This window comes from Moschus berezovskii, chromosome 24 (genome assembly GCF_049115385.1).
Source record: "Moschus berezovskii isolate FMDL1 chromosome 24, NW_MosBer_1.0, whole genome shotgun sequence".
Lineage (NCBI taxonomy): Eukaryota > Metazoa > Chordata > Mammalia > Artiodactyla > Moschidae > Moschus > Moschus berezovskii.
Window position 1 is genome coordinate 45074558 of NC_142483.1, and position 21930 is coordinate 45096487.

At 46.7% G+C, this 21930-nt stretch overlaps 1 protein-coding gene and 1 long non-coding RNA gene across 4 annotated transcripts in view; both read left to right on the forward strand.

Annotated features, from left to right (window-relative positions):
* The first annotated feature begins 421 nt into the window (after window positions 1-421).
* On the forward strand, window positions 422-7920 carry LOC148774044 (uncharacterized). Its single transcript, XR_016036258.1, has 3 exons — window positions 422-522; window positions 2315-6764; window positions 7732-7920. It is a non-coding gene; the product is annotated as an uncharacterized LOC148774044 (long non-coding RNA).
* Window positions 7921-8492: 572 nt separating this feature from the next.
* The window catches only part of ZNF445 (zinc finger protein 445), a 32623-nt gene continuing 19185 nt past the window's right edge, over window positions 8493-21930 (forward strand). Inside the window, exon 1 of one of the 3 annotated variants that reach the window (XM_055414486.2) lies at window positions 8493-8583. The gene's annotated coding sequence lies outside the window, so the exon portion shown is untranslated. Of the gene's footprint in view, window positions 8584-8604; window positions 8826-21930 lie in introns of those variants that run through there. The other 2 variants (XM_055414487.2, XM_088831987.1) reach the window with 2 other exon arrangements.

Below are 21930 nucleotides of genomic sequence, written 5' to 3' on the forward strand. Positions count from 1 at the left end.
TTGATTTTGCCAGAAATTGAATTTTAAAACAATCCCAGTCTATCAGGAATTTCCTGATCAGCACTAGTTAGGTAATCTACCTGATAACCCCGTCATCCTTTATAAGGAAATCAACCTTGCAACAACCCATATCTTTTTGCCTAGTATAATTTCCTTGCTTCTGCTCCCTTCTGTCTATAAACTCTCTTGCCTTGCATAACTCTTTGGAGCTCATTTCGGTCTCCTACATTGTATGCTGTCTGACTTATGAGTTGCCCATTTAAGGCCAATAAGATCTTTAAAATTTCTTCATTGAATTTGTTCTTTAACAGTTTTAGTGATGAGAATTAGATCCAAGGGAGTCTACTAACATCCTCAAAGACAATGAAAAACACAGGCATTGGCACCACTGAAAACTTTTTTGGGCATGTAGGGTCTTATTTCCTGCACCAGGGATCGAACCTGTGCCCCCTGAGGTGGAAGTCAAAATTCCAGTCACTGGACCACCAGGGAATTCCCTCTTCCTGCTTCTGAAGTCCATGGGTAAGTTTCTCTTGAATCTGAGTTCTCCCTTTGCATCTGAGCTTGCTGCACTCATCGATTTTCCAGTCCAGGGTTAACAGGGCAGCCTGGGCTAATAGGAGGCTCTAACAGAGTTCCAGTTCTTAGCTCTTGGTCAGTCCACAGTACTGTTTCTTTGGTTACCGCTGCCATCCACAGGTCTGTTTCCTCTTTAGTTATTGTTGATTTCTGCTGATATACATACACATAAGTTAAAAGAAAAATAGATTTATTGTTAATGGTAATCTTGGAAGGCCAAGATGCAAAATATGTGTTTAGATTGAGCACCTAAAAGCTGTTTGAGCTTGCCATCTAGCCGAAAACCCCCATGATAGGATAGATTGGTTAAGGAGTGGGTTAGATCCACACTAGGTTACCCTCCAACCTCCAGAAAACTTTTGTGCAGTGAGGCACCCAGTAAAACATAAAACACTACAAAATCTCCAACCCAGTGGTACATTCCTGTTAGATAGAAATAGACTCCTCAAGTTCAAAAGAACTGAGTGCTATATCTTCTGACACACCTGCTTATTTTATGTCTAAGAACCATGCTCCTAGAAGATATAGATACGTACGAAAATGTCAAAATATTACTAAAGACAACTTGATTTACAATGGCCACTATGGAGAACATTCCATAGTTAGACAAGGTCATTCATTCAAGAAGTACAATTGAGGGACTTCCCTGGCAATCCAGTGGTTAAAACTCTGCACTTCCAATGTAAGGGCTGTGGGTTTGATCCCTGGTTGGGGAACTAAGATCTCACATGCCACATAGTGAGGCTAAAAAAGAAAAAATTAAAATAAAAAGGGAGTAAGAATTCAATTAAAATTATTTTTAAAAAAAGTACAGCTGAAATCAAGGGTTCCCAAATCAAATCAACTGAAAGGGATACTTATTACTTTAGTTGATAAGCAGAAGCCTCCAAAAGGTTTGAAGATTCTAAAATAGCTTCACAGAAAGATTCATTGCAAAAGGTTAATGGAAAGTTAAAGGCACAAGAGGTACCCAAAACCAAAGACTACAAAACTGACGTGACTCCTACCACTCCCATCTATCTTCCTTTACCTGAGTACTCACAGTCTACTAATCTTCTGTGGATGAGTGGAATCACCTTTCCACTCTGAAGAGGCTATTAATCAATTACTTTTTATTTCATTTTTTATTCATAGTAAATTTTATTTTTGTTGATTTCCTTTAACATGCTGCTGCTAAGTCACTTCAGTCGTGTCCGACTCTGTGTGACCCCATAGACGGAAGCCCACCAGGTTCCCCCGTCCCTGGAATTCTCCAGGCAAGAACACCAGAGCGGGCTGCCATTTCCTTCTCCAATGTGTGAAAGTGAAAAGTGAAAGTGAAGTCGCTCAGTCGTGTCCGACCCTTAGCGACCCCACGGACTGCAGCCTCCCAGGCTCCTCCATCCATGGAATTTTTCTAGGCAAGAGTACTGGAGTGGCTTGCCATTGCCTTCTCCGTCCTTTAACATAATTTCAAAGTAAGTCTGTGCTCTAAAATAAGCAAAAAAAGAGATATCCTAAATCTCATTAACAGATCTTTTTCACACTGTTTGTCTGAGTAGGGTGAAGGGGCCCCGATGGTGACACTTAACATTTTGTCCCTGGAAATTTTACCTATAGATACAGAAAGAACACATAACACCAACATACAAGAATCAAACCATATGAGGGTGCTATAAGAAGAAGCTGATACACTCTGTCCACCTCTTTAGGGTTGTAATAATAATGATCTTGTTTTTTTTGTTTTTGTTTTAAGTAAAATATCAGAAGAATACACAGAAGAACTGTACAAAAAAGATCTTCACGACCCAGATAATCACGATGGTGTGATCACTCACCTAAAGCCAGACATCCTGGAACATGAAGTGGGCCTTAGAAAGCATCACTACGAACAAAGCTAGTGGAGGTGATGGAATTCCAGTTGAGCTATTTCCAATCCTAAAAGATGATGCTGTGAAAGTGCTGCACTCCATATACCAGCAAATTTGGAAAACTCAGCAGTGGCCACAGGACTGGAAAAGGTCAGTTTTCATTCCAATCCCAAAGAAAGGCAGTGCCAAAGAATGTTCAAACTACCGCACAATTGCACAAACGCTAGTAAAGTAATGCTCAAAATTCTCCAAGCCAGGCTTCAGCAATATATGAACCATGAACTTCCAGATGTTCAAACTGGTTTTAGAAAAGGCAGAGGAACCAGAGATCAAATTGCCAACATCTGCTGGATCATGGAAAAAGCAAGAGAGTCCCTGAAAAACATCTATTTCTGCTTTATTGACTATGCCAAAGCCTTTGACTGTGTGGATCACAATAAACTGTGGAAAATTCTGAAAGAGATGGGAATACCAGACCACCTGACCTGCCTCTTGAGAAACCTATATGCAGGTTAGGAAGCAACAGTTAGAAGTGGACATGGAACAACAGACTGGTTTCAAATAGGAAAAGGAGTACGTCAAGGCTGTATATTGTCACCCTGCTTATTTAACTTATATGCAAAGTACACCATGAGAAACGCTGGGCTGGAAGAAGCACAAGCTGGATTCAAGATTGCCGCAGGAAATATCAATAACCTTAGATATGCAGATGACACCACCCTTATGGGAGAAAGTGAGAAACTAAAGAACCTCTTGATGAAAGTGAAAGAGGAGAGTGAAAAAGTTGGCTTAAAGCTCAACATTCAGAAAACTAAGATCACGACATTTGGTCCCATCTACTGCTGCTGCTAAGTTGCTTCAGTCATGTCTGACTCTCTGTGACCCCATAGACTGCAGCCCACCAGGCTCCTCCGTCCCTGGGATTCTCCAGGCAAGAATATTGGAGTGGGTTGCCGTTTCCTTCTCCAATCCATGAAAGTGAGAAGTGAAAGTGAAGTCGCTCAGTGGTGTCTGACTCATAGCGACCCCATGGACTGTAGCATACCATGCTCCTCCGTCCATGGGATTTTCCAGGCAAGTGTACTGGAGTGGGTTGCCATTTCCTTCTATCACTTCTTGGCAAATAGATGGAGAAACAGTGGAAACAGTGGCTGACTTTATTTTTGGGGGCTCCAAAGTCACTGCAGATGGTGATTGCATCCATGAAATTAAAAGACACTTACTCCTTGGAAGGAAAGTTATGACCAACCTGGACAGCATATTAAAAAGCAGAGACATTACTTTGCCAACCAAGGTCCGTCTAGTCAAGGCTATGGTTTTTCCAATAGTCATGTATGGATGTGAGAGTTGGACTATGAAGAAAGCTGAGTGCCGAAGAATTGATACTTTTGAACTGTGGTGCTGGAGAAGACTCTTGAGAGTCCCTTGGACTGCAAGGAGATCCAACCAGTCTATCCTAAAGGAGATCAGTCCTGGGTGTTCATTGGAAGGACTGATGTTGAAGCTGAAACTCCAATACTTTGGCCACCTGATGCAAAGAGCTGACTCACTGGAAAAGACCCCGATGCTGGGAAAGATTGAGGGCAGGAGGAAAAGGGGATGACAGAGGAGGAGATGGTTGGATGGCATCACGGACTCAATGGACATGAATTTGAGTAAACTCCGGGAGTTGGTGATGGATAGGGAGGCCTGGCATGCTGCAGTTCATGGGGTCGCAAAGAGTCGGTCAGGACTGAGGGACTGAACTGAACTGAAAATGTCAGAATATGTGAAAGTGTTGTACTTACTTAACACACTAAAAATAGTGGAAGTTTAAAGACTCTTCATGAATCCAAGCTGGGCCATGACTACTACTGTTGTGTTTGCTCAGTGTACTAATTCCTAGTTTAGCGACCATCAGCAAACTGGCACCTGCAATTAAACCTGTGGGCATCAATTTTCCAGAGTGGTAGAATCTCATTCCCGTGATGCCAGCCAAGGTTCCAGATGTAACTAAGAAAACCTAAATGTTCCTTGGATCTTGAGACTGCTGATAGGCACCCAGGCCTGCTAAACTACCCAAGAGAAGTTTAGTAGCCATGGATGGACACTGTCTGCTTTTGCGTAGCTAGTGGGCCCCCTGGTAGCAACCAGCGCTGCATAATCTAAGTCAATATAAAGACACTATTTTCTTTCACTCTGTCCAGACAGAAGATTACACCAGGCCTGTACCTCCTTCCTGAAGGATTGCACTGGCTGACAAGAGTGCACATGCCTTGCAGTGGAGGGTTGCCAAAGTTCCTTTTTTTTTTTTTTTAAAGTGTTTATCTGTATTTATTTGGATGTGCCAGGTCTTAGTTCGACACGTGGGATCTTTTAGTTGTGGCACGTGAACTCTCAGTTGTGGCATGTGAGATCTAGTTCCCTGACCAGGGATCAAACCTGGGCCCCCTGCCTTGGGAGTTTGGAGTCTTAGCCACTGGACCACCAAGGAAGTCCCCGAAGTTACCTTTGAAAATAAGACTACCCAAGGCTGCTTGCAATCTCCTTTGGGTATCTTCCATTCCTTGGTCAAAGAGGATGGGCCACAGTTAAAGAATCTCCAAAACCTATGGAGGATCCCCAAAGAATCAAAGGACTCCAAAGAATTTAGAGTCCTCATCTAGACTGTCAGATCTTGACCAGCTTGTGCTTATGTTGCAGTACCCAGCAAAGCCCCAAGATGGAGGCAGAATGGCATAACATTGAGAAGGATACTCAAGGTCTTCGATCTCCAACATGGTACCCTTATGGATCAGAAAGAGCTCACAAAAAAGCAATGGATCTTTTAAAAAGTATTCTTAACCAAGACCCAACACAGCCAAATCAATAAGTTTTTTTTTAAAGTGTGGAACCTATAAATATTCAGATAGATACAACTAACCTCTTCCCAAATTATCTCAATATCCACCACACAAGGCCTCACATTAATAGCAGAAGATCTAATCACCCAGGAGCTAACCGTTCCCTGTGATATCAAAGAGACAGCAGTGAGCAATTCAGAAGAGATCTTAGTTCCCTTCCAAGGAATTGAGCTTGGATATCTGAGCTTCCCTCATGGCTCAGATAGTAAAAACTCTGCCTGCAATGCAGGAGACCTGGGTTCGATCCCTGGGTCAGGAAGAACGCCTGGAGAAGGCTACCCACTTCAGTATTCTTGCCTGGAGAATTCCATGAACAGAGGATCCTGGCAGGCTACAGTCCATGGGGTCCCAAAGAATTGGTCACAATTGATGGACTAACACTTTCACTTTCAGCCTGGATGAAAACTAGAAATGGTTAGCCACCAGACCACCAGGGGCTAGAGTCTAGAAGCAAAGTGGCCCTGGATCTCGCCCATTTGGAATCAACAATGTCTCAAAGAGGCAAAAACTGTAAAAACAGATACAAAGTTTATTATTAGAGACACAATGTATGGAAGAGCACACAGAGAAACGGTTTAAGACTGAAGCAAGGCAGGAATATGCACGAATACACTCCTGGAGAGAAAAGGGTATGGGCGTCTTCTGTAATGGCGAGGAGCCTAGTAAGTCAGAAACACACACCCTGAGAGGAGTGTGGGTGTACTGAATGAAGAACAGAGACGCAGTAAAGAAGTGATTTAAATGCCTGATATAGGACAGCCCTTCTGGGTCTTTGCTTACATTTGGCCAATTACTGTTGCTTCTTTTTCACACTTGACTGGTCCTTGGACCCTTCCCAAGATACGTGGGCAAATTTTTGCTAAGAAGAATATCACCATGGAGGCTTGTGGGTGCAGATCCACACTTATCATAGGTTGGGGCCCCTCCCCTTTTGGCCGCCTCCCTCTTTGACCCCCAAGAAGTCTTCCTGCGCATGTGCAGATGGGAAGTCTTCCTTGACCTGGGGAGTGGGTACCTTATTTCTATACTTTAGCAGAGCTCAGTTTTTGCCACTAGTTTTGTCCTTGGAGTGTCTGGGTGAGAACAAAGCATCAATTTTACTCCACTTGACAAATACCAGCTGTCTGACCCAGAGACCCATTGATGTCCTATCTCACCTGTACCAGACCCTGTGTGTGGCTGTTAGCATAACTGATGTCATCTTGGCCCTTAGAGTTTCTCCTGTTTTTTGGTGGCTCAGAGGTTAAAGTGTCTGCTTCCAATGCAGGAGAGCCAGGATCGATCCCTGGGTTGGGAAGATCCCTGGTGAAGGAAATGGCAACCCACTCCAGTACTCTTGCCTGGAGAATCCCATGGACGGAGGAGCCTGGTAGGCTACAGTCCACGGGGTCGCAAAGATTCGGACACGACTGAGCGACTTCACTTTCACTTTCACCCAGGACTGTACTGTGCAGTAAGTCACTTCTCTGTCATCAAGAACTTTGTAGTTACTATTAATAGATATTCCTGAAAATCCCATGGATGGAGGAGCCCGGTAGGCTACAGTCCAGGGGTCGCAAAGAGTTGGACACGACGGAGTGACTTCACTTTCCTTTCCTTTAATAATCATTAGGTCCAGGTTCTATGCTCTGTTAGTCCCCAAACAATGATGAAAACCTTTCCTGGTGTATTCCCAGTCTCACAAGACTGGTTCAGTTCAGTTCAGTTCAGTCGCTCAGTCGTGTCCGACTCTCTGCAACCCCATGAATCACAGCACGCCAGGCCTCCCTGTCCATCACCAACTCTCAGAGTTCACTCAAACTCATGTCCATAGAGTCGGTGATGCCATCCAGCCATCTCATTCTCTGTTGTCCCCATCTCCTCCCGCCCCCAATCCTTCCCAGCATCAGAGTCTTTTACAATGAGTCAACTCCTCACATGAGATGGCCAAAGTATTGGAGTTTCTGCTTTAGCATCAGCCCTTCCAATGAACACCCAGGATTGATCTCCTTTAGAATGGACTGGTTGGATCTCCTTGCAGTCCAAGGGACTCTCAAGAGTTACACATCCATAAATCTTAACTTATGAATGCATCTACCCCCACATCATAGGTTACCTATAATAAATTGTCCCAGGAAGTCCCTGGCCGTCCAGTGGCTGGGACTTTGGGTTCTCACTGCTGAGGGCCAAGGTTCAATCCCTGTTCAGGAAACTGGGATCCTTCAGTCAGTGCAGGATGGCCAAAAAATAAATAAGTAATAAATATATATTAAAAAGTTGTCCCTACGGTCCCTCATTTCTACTGCCTTCTCAGAATAAAACCTCTTGCTTTTCATACTCTTCAGAGCTGTTCTCTACCTGCTAAATGAAATGCAGTTTGACTTATGAATTGCTGATTAAAGCCCAGAGATCTTTAAAATTTACTTAAATTTCATTAACAGGAGGAAACATTGGAAGCTGTGGTCAGGAAGTTTGTGTGCCTGTGGACTGCTGCTGCTGCTGCTAAGTCACTTCAGTCGTGTCCGACTCTGTGTGACCCCATAGGCGGAAGCCCACCAGGCTCCCCCGTCCCTGGGATTCTCCAGGCAAGAACACTGGAGTGGGTTGCCATTTCCGTCTCCAATGCGTGAAAGTGAAAAGTGAAAGTGAAGTTGCTCAGTCGTGTCCGACCCTTAGCGACCCCACGGACTGCACCTACCAGGCTCCTCCATCCATGGGATTTTCTAGGCAAGAGTACTGGAGTGGCTTGCCATTGCCAACTACTGGTTGTGGTGGTGATGAGGAAAGGGACTGCCCTGAACTCCCTTAGGTTTTGACTCCTCACCTTGAAGGGGGCACCAGAGGGTAATGAGTGGCTCCTTTACAGCTCCTCCTGGCCAGCCTGGTCAACTAAATCTTGCTGGTCCCTGACTGGACCCCCGGTTTTGATCCCCTTCTTCCCTGTGGGGAGGGAGCCCTGGAGGGAAGCCCTGCACACACATTGGGAGTGGGGGTAGGACAACAGGACAAACTGATGGAGCTCTGTGGCACGAACAGAAGACAGGCGTCCAGTGCCTTAGGTGGGGGTGTGTGGGGCCAAGCCTCTCGCGCTGTGCCCAGAGGCTTCCCAACAAGGCACTGGGGCCCGGGAGAAACCGAGACGCCGGCCCTCCCAGCTTCCTAGAGAGGCCGAGAGGCCTGGGGCGGTGACGCGCGTGCGCGATACGGGCCAGCGAAGAAGTCGGCGTGGGGGCGACTGGAACGGGCCGGGGCGTGTGGTCAGGGGGCTGAGTGTCTCGCGGCCGCGCGAGTCGGTGAGTCGGGTGACTGCGCGGGCGTCGGGGGCTGCGGTGCGGGCGCGGGGTTCCCGGGTTGGGGGCAGCGAGTGAGGCTCGGCCTGGAGGCTGCGACCCGAGGGGGTCTGGCCTGGGAGCCTGACCCGCCGCGGTGAGTGAGTATCTGCCTGCTCTTGGTCGCCTGGGGCGCGAATTTGGAGCAACGGTTTCGGCGTTTGATCACTTCTCCCAATTATGCAAACAAAGCGTACTGATTACAGGTAATTAGATGACTTGGGTGATTGTTAAGAAAAGTAGAAGTACCCGCAATTCGTTAATGTTTTCGTCTGGAGACTTCTTGACCTTTTAAAATGTGTGCATAGTTATGCAGACGTTTATACGTGTACAGATATATATATTTAAAAGTGGGGTTATTTTACTGCTTTTTAAAAATATATAGTCCACATATTTTATTTTTAATTAATGAAAAAAATTTGAGGTGTAATCCACAGAGAACATCATGTTGGTTTTAGGGGTACAGCATGTTTCCATATTTGTATAGGGCTACTTTTAAAAAGCTTTTTTTTTTTTTTTAGCATTATTGTGATAAAATACAGATGACATTTACCGTATGTAATCATTGATCATTTAAGTCATTTTAAAATGTGTAATTCAGTGGCATTAAGTATTTTGAAAACTATGATGTCTTCAACTTGTGGAATGCATTTGTTCATAAATTGGTTAAAATTGGAGCCAGCATTATGACACCACTGAGACATAATTTTGCAAGTATAATTAAAACATTTTTGTTTGCAGTTTATTTTCCATAGTATGCATTACATGCTGTAAATGCTTTGTTGGGCCGGCCTTAGCCCGGACCAACGTCTGGGTGGGCGACCCTGCGACCCAAGCACCACGCCGACAGATGCAGTCAGCAAGAGGATTTTTATTGAGCGTTTGCGCAGACCGGCCCTCTGCACCTGAAGTGAGCAGAGGACCCCTAGCAACAGTTACAGACAGGTTTTAAAGCCAAAAACCACGTGATTAACATATCACACGGATAAGTACATGATTGGCTCGTTTAAAGGTCGGGAATGCAGCTCAGGGACTTTCCTTGCGAAATATGAGCCTCCGGGGTGGGGCTGTTTTTCTTTCCGCAAGACGCTTTTCGCCACAAGACGCTTTTCGCTTTTCGGTTGCTCAAGTTCCAGGAATGCCTGGATGTGGGCCTTTCTTTGGGTTAACGTTCTGGGCGGGGGGGAGGGGGTATTTCATTCCCTCCTCTTGATGTGGACAGATTTTAACCTTAAAATCTCAGAGAATTTCTGATTCTGTGGCTTTTAGGGCTTGGTATTGCTGGGTTAGTACCAAGGCTTGGGTAACAGACAGCCTGTCCCGGATAAACCCTAGAAGTCGGTTAAGGATGCAGGGACCGAAGGTTAGTAATAGTAGCAGGATAGCTAAAGGGCCTAACACGGCGGAGATCAACGTGGTCATCCAAGGGGATCGGTTGAACCAGCCTTCAAACCAATTCTGCTGGGCTTCTCTTTCTCTCTGCCGTTTGTCGAGCCTGCTCCTAAGTTTGGCCAGGGAGTCTCTAACTACCCCGGAGTGGTCTGCGTAAAAGCAGCATTCTTCTCCCAAGGCTGCACACAGTCCCCCTTCTTTTAGGAACAGTAGGTCTAAACCCCTTGTATTCTGCAGAACTACTTCGGAGAGAGAGGTGAGGGACTGTTCTAATTTAGAGACAGACTGTTCTAGGGTCCGGAGGTCTTCGTCTACAGCGGCCTGAAGCTGTAAATAGCGTTGGGATCCCTGTACCAGGGCAGTAGCCCCGGTACCTACCCCAGCTGCAACTCCCAGTCCCAACATGACGGCAAGGGTCAAAGAGATAGGTTCGCGTCAGGAACGAGAGGGATGGCTGTCATATTGGTTTTCTAGAGTCCCGGCAGGGTGGTAAAATATTCGGGGCATGATCTGTACCATGATACAGAAATCATTTGACTGGTTTAAAACCTGGGTTGATATACAAGGGGTGAGGCCCTTGTTACAAGCCCACCACATTCCGGGCGGGGGTACAAGGTAGGAGGAGGAACCTATCAGGCCTGCTGTAGTGTTACAGAGCCCCTGATATCTTGGGGGAGGCTTTCCTATACATGTCCCTACGGGGGCAGTCTTAGTTGTTGACCAGATTACATCACCCCCAGAGGTCAGCACCTGCCAGGTTAGTAGTTTTGGGGCATGGGGGTTAGTGAGGGACACAGGGGACAGGAAACTCAAAATTGTAAAAACTACAGTTATGCAATCTTTGAGAGTCTTATCTTGAGTGGATTTTGAGAGCGCTGGAGTTTCCATCGGGGCGGTCTGTCTGCGCTGTCCGGGCCGTCGTCGGCGGAGTGTGATGGAGGGGCGCGCTTAATGTGTGAGGAATAGATCCAAGCAGCGATTCCGTCTACTTTTAGGGCCGTTGGGGTGGTCAAAAGCACGGTGAATGGTCCTTTCCAGCGGGGTTCAAGAGTTTTAGACTGGTGTCTCCGGACGTAGACAGAGTCCCCGGTCTGGAACTGATGGGGGATGACGATGTCCCCGGGGCGGTAGACCTCGGCAAGGGTCTTCCAGACTTGGCGCTGGACGATCTGGAGCGCTTTTATCCGGTCCTGCAAACCGGGAGTATTAGCCAGGGAGTCAATAGCGGGTTCTAGCAAGGTCGTTATGGGGGGGTGGCTACCATAGAGGATCTCGAAGAGGGTCAATCCATGCCGGGCCGGGGTATTCCGGACCCGGAACAGAGCCATAGGAAGGAGTTGGACCCAGTCTCTAGTGCCAGTCTCCAAAGCTAATTTTGTCAAGGTCTCTTTAAGTGTTCTATTCATCCGTTCTACCTGTCCTGAGCTCTGGGGCCTGTAAGCACAATGTAATTTCCAATTTATCCCCAGTAACTTGGCCACCAACTGACTTACCTGGGAGACAAAGGCCGGGCCATTATCTGACCCTATTACCTTGGGCAAGCCGAACCGGGGAAAGATGTCTTCCAGGATTTTTTTTTTGACGACCACCTGGGCAGTTTCTTGTCTGGTAGGGAAGGCTTCTGTCCATCCTGAAAAGGTGTCGACGAACACTAGGAGGTATTTGTTATTGTATTTGCCTGGTTTGATTTCGGTGAAATCTATTTCCCAATTTGTCCCGGGGCGTTCTCCCCTTATTCGGGTCCCTTCCGGCATTTTAAGGTGTTTGGCGTTTACCTTAGCACAAGGGACACAGGCCTCAGTTACCTGCTGGACCAAGGAGTTGAGTTTAGGAATGTAGTAAGTCTGCTCCTTTGTTTGGAGCAGTGTCTTTAGCTTTTTGTTTCCGAGGTGGGTCCATTGGTGGAGACGGGTCACCAGTTCTTTTGCCTGCCGTTCGGGCGGGATCGTCTTTTCTTGAAGTTTCCAGACCTTCAGTTGCTTGTCGTATCTGGCCCCCAATTGCTGGGCAGTTTGCAGGTCGTCGTCCGAATATTCGAGGAGGAACTGTTCCGGCATCTGGGTGGCCTCGGGCACTTTTAAGGGAAGAACCTGTGGGCCTAGTGCGGCTGTGCGGGCGGCTCTGCCATCCGATTTCCTTCTGCTATGGGGTTATCTCCCCGTTGATGTCTGGGGCAGTGAATAATATTCAGTTTTTTTGGCAAGAAGAGGGCCTGGAGGAGGTCTAGTATTTCTGGTTTGTTTTTGATATCTTTGCCGGCTGAAGTGAGGAGGCCCCTCCTTCGGTATATTTCCCCGTGAACATGGGTGGTGGCGAAGGCATACCGGCTGTCATTGTAAATGTTGACCTTTTTTCCTTGGGCCCTCTTTAGGGCTTGGGTCAGGGCTATAAGTTCTGCCCTCTGAGCGGATGTTCCCGGGCTTAGGGCACTAGCCCACACGACAGTTTTTCCATCCACCACGGCCGCCCCAGCTTTTCGCTTACCATCTTGTAGGAAACTGCTGCCGTTGGTATACCAGGTCATCTCGGCATCCGGCAAGGGCTGGTCTTTTAAGTCTTCCCGGGTACTGTGGACTTCTGCAAGGATCTGGTGACAGTCATGTGCGACCGGGGACGGGGAGTCGGAATCAGGAAGCAGAGTGGCTGGGTTTAGAGAGGTGGATGTCCCAAACCGCACTCGCTCCGGGTTTAGAAGCATGGCCTGATAATGAGTGACTCAGGCGTTAGAGAGCCATCGGTCAGGGGGCTGGCGGATGACAGTCTCTACGGCATGGGGAGCCACCACCGTGAGGGGTTGGCCAAAAGTTGATTTGTCAGAGTCTTTCTAGAACCGCGACCGCGGCTATCATGTGGAGGCATGGAGGCCATCCTGACGCCACATTGTCCAGTTTTTTTGAGAAATAGGCCACAGGTCTTTTCCATGGCCCAAGGGTTTGAGTCAAAACTCCCTTAGCTATTCCCTCTCGTTCATCAACATAGAGGGTGAAGGGCTTAGTCACATCCGGGAGGCTTAACGCGGGAGCAGTCAGTAGGGCCCTTTTCATCTGGTCGAATGCCAGTTGTTGTTTTTCTCCCCAGTGGTAGGGCACATTTGCCTTGGTGAGAGGATATAAGGGGGCCTCCAGTTCCGCAAACCCCGGTATCCAGAGGCGACAGAACCCAGCACTCCCGAGGAATTCCCGTAGCCCTCTGGCATTGGTGGGCGTCGGGATTAGAGCCACGGCCTTTTTTCGTCCCTCACTTAGCCATCTTTGGCCCCCCCTCCAGGAGGTACCCAAAGTAGGTCACTCGCTGCTGGCATATCTGAGCCTTTATAGCAGAGGCTCGGTATCCCAGCTCTCCCAACCTCTGAAGCTGGGCCCCTGTACCTGCCATACAGTCCTGTTTGGTTTTGCTGGCCAGAAGCAGATCATCCACGTATTGTAGGAGGACGAGATCTGGATGGTCCATCCAGAAGTCAGCCAGGTCGTGGTGTAGGGCCTCGTCGAACAAGGTGGGGGAATTTTTGAACCCCTGTGGCAATCTTGTCCATGTGAGCTGCCCTGAAATCCCTGCTTCGGGGTCTTTCCATTCAAAGGCAAAAATGGGCTGGCTCTGAGGGCTTAACCTCAGACAGAAAAAGGCATCTTTTAGATCCAGCACTGTGTACCAGGTGTGACTTGGGGGTAGGGTACTGAGCAAGTTGTAAGGATTGGGCACCATGGGGTGAATATCTTCTGTTCTTTTGTTGACCTCTCTTAAGTCCTGGACTGGCCGGTAATCACCTGTGCCGGGTTTTTTTACCGGTAAGAGGGGGGTGTTCCAAGGTGACTGACAGGGGACCAGAATACCTACTTGTAACAGTCTCAGTATATGTGGCCGTATACCCTCTTTAGCTTCTCTACTCATAGGGTACTGCCGGATTGATACGGGAGTAGCCGAGGGTTTTAGGTTTATAATCAGAGGGGCCTGTCTGGTGGCTAGTCCCGTTCCAGCTGTTTCGGCCCATGCTCCGGGGTATTCAGAGAGCCAGTTGGGGCCTACGGGTGGTGGGGGTACCGAAGGGCTGTCATGGAGCCGATGTTCATCCTCAAGGCGCAGCGTCAAGACTTGAAGAGGTTGTCCCTTTTCCCCCGTGACGGTGGCCCTCCCCTGCTGGAAGTGGATCTGGGCCCCTACCTTTGAGAGGATGTCTCGCCCGAGGAGGGGGTAGGGGCAATCCGGAACTAACAGAAAGGAATGTGTTACCTGTCCGGTACTCAGGTGGACCTTCCGCTCAGTCGTCCATCGGTACAGTTTGCCCCCTGTTGCTCCTTGAACCCACGACGTTTTAGAGCTCAGGGGTCCTTTTGCCTCTGTCAGAACCGAATGTTGGGCTCCCGTGTCAACCAGAAAGGTTACTGGTTGGCCCCCCACATCAAGGGTTATCCGGGGCTCAGGGGGGGGCTCCTGGCCCTGACGCCCCTAGTCTTCATCTTCTAGGGACAAGACAGGGATGGGCTTTTTCTTGGGCCCCTGAGGTTGGGTCTTCTTTGGGCAGTCTTTAACCCAGTGTCCTCTCTCTTTGCAATATGCACATTGATCTATGTCGACCCGGGGCTTTCTTTTGTCTCCCAGGTCCCTAATCTGTCCTGACCTATTCTGCCCTGAACTCTGTACTACGGTGGCCAATATCTTAGTCAGCTCTTTACTGTGTTTTTTATCTCTTTTATCCTCTCTTTCTTCCTGTTCTCTATGGAACCTCTCTTCTCTTTCTTCTGGAGTTTCTCTCTTGTTGTAAATTTTTTCTGCCTCTTTTACCAGGTCTTGAAGAGTATATCCCTGTAACCCCTCTAGCCGCTGTAACTTGTTACGAATATCTGAGGCCGACTGCCCAATGAAAGACATAATTATGTCGGGCTGTCTGTCTTCAGCTAGGGGGTCAAATGGGGTATACATACGGTAACCCTCAATTAGTCTCTCTAGAAACCCCGCAGGCGTCTCATCCTTTCCCTGCATTATAGCACGTACCTTTGCCAAATTGGTGGGGCGTCTCCCCGCCCCTTTGAGACCCGCGTTGCCTCTCCTCTGTCTTAGGAGAGTCTGCAGGAGTTGTTGGCAGTCATCCCAGGTCGGCTGGTGGGTCAACAATCGATTCAATTAATCCTGTTAATGCCTGGGGGTCTTGGGAGAAGGAGGGGTTGTGAGTCTTCCAGTTATAGAGGTCAGATGCAGAGAACGGCCAGTACTGCATCTGGTCGCCCACCGATCGGAGGGGAAGCGCCTGGGTGGTCCAGAGATCTTCCGACTCTTTTCCGCGCTCTCGCCGGAGGTGGAATCGGCTGGAGAGCGGAGGGGTAGTAAGGGTTTCTCCCTCCGCCTGCGTGGAATCGGGGGATGGGAGCTGGGGAGCGGTAGGTGGGGGTTGTGGTTCCGGATGGGCCAGCTGGGGCTGAGCGTAAGGCTGGGGGGGGGGGTAGTCTAGGAGAAATAGGCTGTCTTGGTCTCCCGGGAGGACGGGAGGTTTTGGTTTTGTTTCGGGAAGTTTTAAAGGGCAAAGGGTGGAAGCGGGGGAAGGGAGGAGGATAAGAGGAGTGGTAGGAGGGGGGAGGGGGGGTTTAGGGTTCGGAGCTTCTCGAAGAGGGATTAAATATTTTATCCAAGGGGGTGGGTTCTGAGTAAGATCTTCCCAAACCACGATGTAGGGTACCTGGTCAGGATGTCCATGGGGCCCCGGTTGAAATACCAAGGCTTTGACCTGAAAGATAATATCAATATTAAAAGTCGCCTCTTGTGGTCACCCGACGTCGTATGTTGGCCATTCTGAGGAGCATAAGGTGGTCCACTTTTGTTTTTTTACTTCGACCGACAGGTTGCGGGCTCGGCCAACGACTTCTTTCCAGTGTCCTAGAGTGAGGCTGAGGGGGTAGTTATAGTTTGTCCCATGGGGGCAGGGGGTTGGTGCACCACAAAAAGGAGAACGAAGAAGACAATACAGATCACACAAATAAACACAAATGACAATACCGGAAAATTGGTACCAAAACGAGAACGCAATATCAGATGGGAGCGGCCGCGGGCCGTCCCTGGAGAGGAGGGTGACCTGGTCTCCCTCCCTCTCCCAGATCACTCGAGAGTTAGGCTCCAGAGTGGGACCGGGGGTCTCAGGGCACGTCTGCCTCCCCCACCGGCCCGAACAGAAACAGATTCAGGTCCTGCAGGCGCAATTCAGATTCAGTTAAACACACGACATACGACGTAGACAAAAGAACATTAAGGAGCCCAGTCTTACCTCCTGCCGGTCCTGTGATTGAGCCCGTGGGTCGTCCCGATCCTGGACGAGCCCCCAAAATGTTTTGAGCAACTGAAAAGCGCCTTGCGGAAAGAAAAACAGCCCCACCCCGGAGGCTCATATTTCGCAAGGAAAGTCCCTGAGCTGCATTCCCCTGACCTTTAAACGAGCCAATCATGTACTTACCCGTGTGATATGTTAATTACGTGGTTTTTGGCTTTAAAACCTGTCTGTAACTGTTGCTTTAAACAGAATAGGAAAAACAAGAGACCTCTTCAAGAAAATTAGAGATTCCAAGGGAACATTTCATGCAAAGATGGGCTCGATAAAGGACAGAAATGGTATGGACCTAACAGAAGCAGAAGATATTAAGAAGAGGTGGCAGGAATACACAGAAGAACTGTACGAAAAAGATCTTCACGACCAAGATAGTCACGATAACGTGATCACTGACCTAGAGCCAGACATCTTGGAATGTGAAGTCAAGTGGGCCTTAGAAAGCATCACTACTAACAAAGCTAGTGGAGGTGATGGAATTCCAGTTGAGCCATTTCAAGTCTTGAAAGATGATGCTGTGAAAGTGCTGCACTCAATATGCCAGCAGATTTGGAAAACTCAGCAGTGGCCACAGGACTGGAAGAGGTCAGTCTTCATTCCAATCCCAAAGAAAGGCAATGCCAAAGAATGCTCAAACTACCGGACAATTGCACTCATCTCACATGCTAGTAAAGTCATGCTCAAAATTCTCCAAGCCAGACTTCAGCAGTATGTAAACCGTGAACTCCCAGATGTTCAAGCAGGTTTTAGAAAAGGCAGAGGCACCAGAGATCAAATTGCCAACATCCGCTGGATCATGGAGAAAGCAAGAGAGTTTCCGAAAAACATCTCTTTCTGCTTCATTGACTATGCCAAAGCCTTTGACTGTGTGGATCACAATAAACTGTGGAACATTCTGAAAGAGATGGGAATCCCAGACCACCTGACCTGCCTCTTGAGAAACCTGTATGCAGGTCAGGAAGCAACAGTTAGAACTGGACATGGAACAACAGACTGGTTCCAAATAGGAAAAGGTGTACGTCAAGGTTGTATATTGTCACCTTGCTTATTTAACTTATATGCAGAGTACATCATGAGGAACGCTGGGCTGGAAGAAGCACAAGCTGGAATCAAGATTGCTGGGAGAAATATCAATAACCTCAGATATGCAGATGACACTACCCTTATGGCAGAAAGTGAAGAGGAACTCAAAAGCCTCTTGATGAAAGAGGAGAGTGAAAAGGTTGGCTTGAAGCTCAACATTCAGAAAACAAAGATCCTGGCATCTGGTCCCATCACTTCATGGGAAATAGATGGAAAAACAGTGGAAACAGTGTCAGACTTTGTTTTTTTAGGCTCCAAAATCACTGCAGATGCTGATTGCAGCCATGAAATTAAGAGACGCTTGCTCCTTGGAAGGAAAGTTATGACCAACCTTGATAGTATATTGAAAAGCAGAGACATTACTTTGCCAACCAAGGTCCGTCTAGTCAAGGCAATGGTTTTTCCCGTGGTCATGTATGGATGTGAGAGTTGTACTGTGAAGAAGGCTGATCGCCGAAGAATTGATGCTTTTGAACTGTGGTGTTGGAGAAGACTCTTGAGAGTCCCTTATACTGCAAGGAGATCCAACCAGTCCATTCTAAAGGAGATCAATCCTGGATGTTCATTGGAGGGATTGATGCTAAAGCTGAAACTGCAATACCTCATGCGACGAGTTGACTCACTGGAAAAGACTCTGATGCTGGGAAAGGTTGGGGGCGGGAGGAGAAGGGGACGACGGAGAATGAGATGGCTGGATGGCATCACCGACTCTGTGGACATGAGTTTGAGTGAACTCTGGGAGTTGGTGATGGACAGGGAGGCCTGGCGTGCTGTGATTCATGGGGTCGCGGAGAGTCGGACACGACTGAGCGACTGAACTGAACTGAACTGACTGAACTGTTGCTAGGGGTCCTCTGCTCACTTCAGGTTCGGAGGGCCCGTTTGCGCAAACGCTTAATAAAAATCCTCTTGCTGATTGCATCTGTCGGCGTGGTGCTTGGGTCCCAGGGTCGCCCACCCAGACGTTGGTCCGGGCTAAGGCCGGCCCAACAGCTTAACAAGTGATATGTATTAGGTTGATTGTTTCTGATTTCCAAATGAAAGTGTAATATATAAAATACAGTTTTTAAACACAAGGTACAGCTGTAACCTAAAGCCACTCTTCTGTCTTCTTGGCCTAAAAAAATCAGAGAGTATTCACCTTCCTAAGTAAAAGTAGTGCCAGGAAAGAACCCCATTCTGTTTCAAATTGTTTGCATTTCAGAACTGAAAACTCATTAATATTAGGTGCGTTATTATGCACAGAAGTGTCAGAGAGTAGTTTGAGCTGTAATTTGATTTCAGGGATCTTTCCATCTGTTATACCTGTGTGTGTAGTTGTGTGTGTTTTCAGGGACTGATGAATGAGGCTACTTTACATGTTCTTAAGATTGAGGAAAGACTGACAATTTTTGATGAGAAAAGCCAAAAAGATGGGAATGATAAACCCCTGTGTATATTTCTAAGGAAGGGAAACTGATAAAATCATGAAAAATAGTAACTGTGCCCCTGTTAAGTTTTCTGTGGCTCCTGGTATCTCGAATTATTAATGCATGGGCAGTCTGATGTCATGCTCCTGAGCAGAAACACTGAAAGTGTGGTAAAATGTAGTGTTACTTTGTAGTCTTCAGTAATTTTAACATCTGAAAGGACGTTCCTCTGGTGTGTCATCCTGTGCTTCCCAAGATTGAATTTTTGAGCTTATACTTTTCTTTCCCTGCTCTTAGATCTCTTACACTCCTTCCTTGTTTTATTTTACTACATAGCACCTGATACTGTTTCTGTCTCACTGTCTGTCTTCTCATAAGCTGCTCAAAGCAGTGTGTTTTGTATGCTTTATTCACTACAGAGACCATAGTGTCTGGGATGTAATAGGTGCTTAGTAAATGTTTGTTGAATTAATGAAAGAGTGAGTTCAGATTTTAGATAACAATTGACAGTATTCAGTATCGTTGATCACCAAGTTAATTCTTAATATCTAAGATAGAAAAAAAAATTAACAAAAAGAGAAACAACTCGTCTTCAATTTAAAACCCTTTTCATTTTGAGTAATTGTAGGCTCACAGAGGGTGTCAGAACTCTGTAGAGTTCCCTTATATCTTTACCTGGTTTGCCTAAAGGTAGAATCTTGCATAAATATAGTGCAGTCACCGAACTTGAGACATTTACAGTGGTCCAGTACTAGTAATTAAAGTTCTGATTTATCGAGAGGTCCTCACTGTCTTGCTGATGTTCTTTTTCTGTTCCAGGATCCAGTCTAGAATCCCTCCTTCCATTTATTGTCAGGTCATCCAGCTCCCCTTCAGTCTGTGACAGCTCCTCAGTTTTACTTGTTTTTCACAATCGTGACAATTTTGAAGTATTTTGTTTTTGTAATTTTAGAGCAGTCCTCTCAGTTTGGTTTTGTCAGATGTTCTTCGATTGAGGATGATGTCGATATGTCTTTTAACTGGTGATATTACTCTTAAAAAATACTATTGAAGTATAATTGCTTTAAATGTTGTTCTCGTTTCTGGTGTACAGCAAAGTGAGTCAGGTCTGTGTGTACTATTTCCCCTTCCTCTTGAGCCTCCCTCCCACCCTTGTGCTGTGCAGTGGCTTCCCACTGGCTCTTTTACCCATGGAGCATATATATGTCACTGCTCCTCTGTCAATTCATCCTGTCCTCCCCTTCCCCTGCTGTGTCCACATGTCCATTCAGTGATATTACTCTTGATCCCGTATTTCTGCCAAGTGTCAACCCTGTAAAGTTACTGTCTTTCCTTTGTAATTAGCAATTATTTTGAGATAGACACCTTGAGACTGCAGAGAAATATTCTTTCTTCTCAACTTTCACCTACTAATTAGCATTTCTTGGTGGATCTTGCCTGAAGCAGTTATTTTTGTGATGTTCTTCTAGGTGCCTTTCATTTCTGTTCCTTCTACATCTATGAACTGGAATTCTTTGTGAGGAGGAGTTGTACTTTCTCTCCCATTTATTTACTTAATTATATCAGCTACATCAGTGTGTGATGTTGGGTATTTATTTTGGGGGTTTATTGAGGTGTGTTATTTATTTTGTGGCTTAAATTATTCTAACTTTGGCTATTGGGAGCTCTTTCATGTCAAAGCGCCTGTTTCCCCTTACATGTTGCCATCCTTTTTTGTGTCTTTCTCTGATTTTTTAAGGCACCACAAGATACATCTTGTATTTTCATTTCCTCCAACCCTGGAATCAACCATTTCTGCAAGGATTCCTGGTTTCATTTATTATAGAGTGGTATTGAGAAACCAAATTTTGGGCACTAGGTTGAGCTCATTTCTTAACTAGCAAGTTGATGTAAATATTATTTTAACACTGAAATGTTTTTTTAAAAATACTTTTATTTTTTTCTTTTCTGACTACACCACGCTGTGTTGTATGTGGGGTTCCCTGATCAAGGATCAAACATCTGCCCCTTACATTGGAAGTGTAGGATCTTAACCACTGGATCACCAGGGGAGTCTTTGTTTTAACATTTTACATGTGTACCAGAAGCAGTCTTTCTTTAGTTTTTGATTGTCTTAGAAACTTGCTTGCTTATTATCAGTGTGTAAAATAAACCTTATGTACACTCTCACTGGCAGGAAAAACATGAGAATAAGACTATGCAATGAGGATTTTAAGAGGAAGTCAAAATTACTTTGTATTTAAAACAAAATGACAGAAGAAAATGTCCCTGCAAAATGCCCTGTGATTGCTTAGGGTCTCCCAGGTTGTTTTCCAGGCTGTTTTCTCTTGGGAGTGAAACTGAGTGAAGGGCTGAAGCTCTAGGGGAGAAGAGGCCTGCTCCATCTCAGGTTCCTCCCCAGCCTGGGGGCTCACATTTGTGGTGTCATCTTAAGTCATTGAATGAAGCTTTTCTTCTGTCCTCAAAAGCTGGTTGGGACCTGGGAGGAACCCTGAGGCATTAGGATACCTGAGTTTAATTGGGCGGTTTCAGCTCACTGGCCTCCATCCTAACTTACTGTGCTGTGGGTCTTTCATTCAGACTTTGAAAGGCCCAGGAAGTCATTAGCTTTTTTCCATGTTCATGTTGCAGAGGCTGGGCTCAAAGGACTGTATTCTTTTGCCATATTCACAGCCAGTTGTCCTAATTTTTCTGCTGTTCCTTCTCATCGTCTCTTTACAAATACTTCACTGACCTCTTTGCACATTTCTACAGCAGCTGCTTCATAACAGGTCAGCTTGGAGGCTTATGTTTGGTGCTAATTTGACTGTATGCCCCAGGTTCCAGAGATAGGTCAGTTCTTTATATTTCCCACTGGGTGCATTTCTTCAGAATCTTTCTGTCTAGCCTCCAGTTCATTCTCTTGAGTCTCACTGCTGGATTTCTCTTCACCTGAGTGTCATTCGCTCAGCCAGTCTGTTCTGCACATTTGGCTGGCAAAGTCTCTGCCTCTTTCTCTGGCTCTCAGCTTCCTCCTGAGCAGTTGTTTCTGTTCCTATTGGTGCTGCTGGGGCTCTGCAAGCCTGGAGCCTGCCCCTGCCCCTCCGGAAGCACCCTTTCCTCTTCAGCCTCCTTTTGTGT